A 4,435-nucleotide genomic window follows, 5' to 3' on the forward strand; every position below is an offset into this window, starting at 1 on the left:
TTACAGGTTGGTGTATTCATGGCCTCACATTGCCACCTGGTGGTCAGAAGGTACTAGAATACTAATGATGTTGCTGGGAGATTCTGGCTAGGACACCTGAAAAGGTGATATTACTGTCCTCCAAGATGAAATCGGGAGGGATACGACCTGTGGATCTGTCTCCAAACCGTACGTAGGTTTGTACGGTTTACTAGTCCCATGTGACATCTCAGAGCAGCACTGAGCCAATGTTGAGCATCTTAGGGTTTCCGAGTGGGCACTTGTGGTCTAAGGTCACTGATGTCGAGTGCTAGAGACATCATACAGACACCCTGGTCGATTCCATGGCTGTATAACAACAGGCCAGTGGTTGGAGTCCGATAGGAGGGTGCACAATTGGCACAGCGTCGTTCCAGGGTTTGGCCGCGTGTAAGCCGTCAATTGGAAATTAGAATTTGTTCTTAATTGACTTGCCTAGTTAAATAAAAAATTATGGGCGATTTACCAATTGGCCCAAGGCTGTATCATGTCTGTGTTTACTTGCCTTGTCTTTATTTTGTGATAACACAAGATGACGGGCTCGGTTTGACCACAGGTCTCGCCCGCACCAACAGACTGTGTCAGCCCACTGAGCTAGAGCCTAGGCATCTTGTTAGTAAGGGAGCTAACACGTCTAAGGTTAAAGGTTACTCGTCACGTGAACATTGTTGCAACCAACTCCCAACCACCTCAACGACACCACTTCTTACGTGGTCTGTTTTCACATTTCAACCCACAGTTCTAACCACAAAGCATCCATCTTTGGCAACTCAATCTTCTTTCCTTTCGTGGTTTTCACACGATCTGTTTCTGCCTTTCTCCGCCCTCTCTGACTCCTCGTCGCCCCCCCCCCCCCCCCCCCCCCCCCCCCCGTCCGTCCGTCCGTCGCCGCCATCCCCCTTCCCGTCAACCTACACTCAGCAGATAACACCCTTGGTGTCATGGTTTCACTGCCCGTGACCAAATGATGTTCAACATATGACAATGAAGCGCCCAGTACAAGTCCTGTTTTCAGCTCTGTGGTACAGAAGTGTTCCTTTTTTTTCTACTCATTCAATTCTCTTTCCCAACTTGCCTCTTCCACCAGGCCGTTATCTTCAAGTAACAATGTTGTTCTGTAATAGGCCAGGGTGTGTCTGGGGTCCGCTGCTCGTGATAGGCCAGGGTGCTGTGGTCGGCTGACCCCTGAAAGATAACCAGTATCGTCACAACAATCTCGCAGGTCTAACGGCAGGTTGGACCAGTCTATTCATCCGGTCTCAGACAACACAGACTCATGCTGTGTGTAACAATTAGTCTATAATCACCTTCCACTGCTGTGTTTCAGGAACGATGTTATATAGATCATCTCACTGCTGTGTGCAGGACGTAGTCTATAAATCACCTTCTCACTGCTGTGTGTCAGGACAGATAGTCTATAATCACCTTCTCTCTTATGTTGTGTGTCCAGGACAGTATAGTCTATAAATCACTCTTCTCACTGCTGTGTGTCAGGACAGATAGTCTATTAAATCACCTTCTCACAGCTGCTGTGTCAGGACAGATAGTTCTATAAATCCACCTTCTCACTGCTGTGTGTCAGGACGAGATAGGTCTATTAAATCACCTTTCTCACTGCTGTGTGTCAGGACAGATGAGTCTATAAATCACCTTCTCACTGCTGTGTTGTCAGGACGATAGCTATTAAATACCTCTCCAGCTGTTGTGTCAGGACAGATAGTCTATAAAATCACCTTTCTCCACAGCTGTGTTGTCAGGACAGATAGTTCATATAAATCACCTTCTCACTTGCTGTGTGTCGGACAGATAGTCTATTAAATCACCTTCTCCGCAGTGCCCTGTCAGGACAGAGTCTATAAATCACTCTCACTGCTGTTGTCAGGAGCAGACAGTCTTTAAATCATCCTTCTTCACTGCTGTGTGTCAGGACAGCTAGTCTATTATAATCACCTTCTCACTGCAGTGTTAGTGCCTTCATCACTGTCTTTCATCATGCAATTTGATAGCTGTGTTGTAATGACTGTTGATAGCTGTGTGTTTAGTATACATGTTGATGTAGCTGTGGTCAGAGGGTTAGGGCCTCTTGTTCAGGTGATATCTGTGGTCAAGAGGGTTAGGGCCTCTGTCAGGTGATCAGGTGTGCGTCAGGTAGGGGTCTTAGGGCCCCTTGTCAGGTGATAGCTGTGGTCAGAGGGTTAGGGCCCTCTGTCAGGTGATAGCTGTGGTCAGATGAGGGGTTAGGGCCCTCTGTCTCTGTCAGGTGATAGCTGTGGTCAGAGGGGTTAGGGCCTCTGTCAGGTGATAGCTGTGGTCAGAGGGGTTAGGGCCTCTGTCAGGTGATATCTGTGGTCAGAGGGGTTAGGGCCCTCTGTCAGGTGATATCTGTGGTCAGAGAGGTTAGGGCCCTCTGTCAGGTGATATCTGTGGTCAGAGGGGTTAGGGCCTCTGTCAGGTGATATCTGTGGTCAGAGGGGTTAGGGCCCTTTGTCAGGTGATATCTGTGGTCAGAGGGGTTAGGGCCCTCTGTCAGGTGATACCATCATTCATCATGAATTGACTTTGTTTGTTTTTGCTTTTAAATGTTAGATGATAAACTTGATATTCCCGTGGGATCGTTGTTGTTGTTTGTTGACGTCAACAGCTGCATTAGTCTTCCACAGTGGACCACAGAAAATCACCACTAGACCAACACAGTGTACGATGCCAAGTAGAGGAAGGGGAGGACTCAACAAGCTGTTATGGTATTGGATGGCTTAGGCCTTCTCCAAAGCACAATCCAACCACTGCCCCAGACAGATTATGATATTCTCTCATGATTGCTTGGCAGCCCCTGGCTTCTAATAATATAGCAGAGTTTGAACATAAAACTATCTACAATATACAGTCAGATTTAACAAAATATGAACCATTTTATCAAAATTAAAACTGAACAAAAATATAAATGCAAGTTCATTTAAGGAAATCAGACAATTTAAAACAATTCATTAGGCCCTAATCTATGGATTTCTCTWAAACGACGTTGGAGGCGGCTTATGGTAGAGATATGAACATTCAATTATCTGGCAACAGCTCTGGTGGACATTTCTGTCAATTGCACCATCCCTCAAAACTTGAGACATCTGTGGCATTGTGTTGTGTGACAAAACTGCACATTTTAAGAGTGGCCTTTTATTGTCCCCAGCACAAGGTGCACCTGTGTAATGATCATTTCTGCGATCTTTTATTTCAGCTCATGTTGCATTTATATTTTTGTTCAGTATAGATTTTAGTTGCTCCCAGTTCATGATGTGTTTTAAATGCTATAGCAAGGGAATGGAACTTGCATGGTATGATGAAGGAGGCTAGGCCTATTGTAGATATTGCAATATAGCTTATAATAAACACATTTAAATTATGCATTATTTCACATCAATATTGGACATTACACCATTTACGCAAAGCAACCAAGCCCAACATATATGTTATAGGCAGCACCACGTGTAACTAATGGACAGGTTACGTAGATATTTTACTGTGTCGTGAATTGACCAGGGGTTCCGGGTTACTGTAACTACGGTAGTCACCCTATCACCTCTCAGACGCGTTTCCATGGGAGCGAGCAGGTGCACCGAGGACTGGAGTCGCCGACGCCAATAGGTGTAGGCTATATTTGCGCCTGTAAATTGAACATCAACAACATACTATGATTACAGAACGGAGGCAACGGACCAAGAGCAGGATATTATAGACGTTTAGCTAAAACGGGAATGACGAGTTACCGGGTAACCAAGGAACCGATGTTGGTGAAGCGCCCAGCGTTAGTCCCAACGAAGTGGAAACGAGAACCACTCTGTTGAATGAATCGGTCTACCGGAGAGAACCGCGCGTTAACAACGTTAAAACGAAGTCAGCCTATAATTGGAAATTAAGTTGAAAGCAGTAACGCGGAAATACGTAATATACCTGCGCCTAAAGACTTTATGGGTGCGATCATATTCGCGTGGATGTACATATAATTGGTCTGAAGACCCTTTGGCACATCCCCTTGGTGAGAGCGCTCTGACTCAACACAGACAGCAGTGAGTACATTATAGTGATTGTAGTGAGTGGGATGTACATTTCTCTGAAAACACAGCTCAAAAGTAGCGTAGTTCCTCCTGTAGGGCCTCAGTGAACGACAGAAGGCTACGTATTCAGACGATCAGTTAAAAAGACACTTCCTGATAGGCTCCAGCTGTATAGTATGATGACAACAAATCATCATAGAGGAGGGGGGGGGGGGAAATTTATGGATCCATTTCGTTCTGCCAGGCAGCAGCTACTCTTCCTGGGGTTTATTATGGTCCCATTAGTTCCTGCAAGGCAGCAGCTACTCTTCTGGGTTTTATATGGATCCCATTAGTTCCTGCAAGGCAGCAGTACTCTTCCTGGGGTTTTA

The sequence above is a fragment of the Salvelinus sp. IW2-2015 genome, unplaced genomic scaffold (genome assembly GCF_002910315.2).
Source record: "Salvelinus sp. IW2-2015 unplaced genomic scaffold, ASM291031v2 Un_scaffold1488, whole genome shotgun sequence".
Classification (NCBI taxonomy): domain Eukaryota; kingdom Metazoa; phylum Chordata; class Actinopteri; order Salmoniformes; family Salmonidae; genus Salvelinus; species Salvelinus sp. IW2-2015.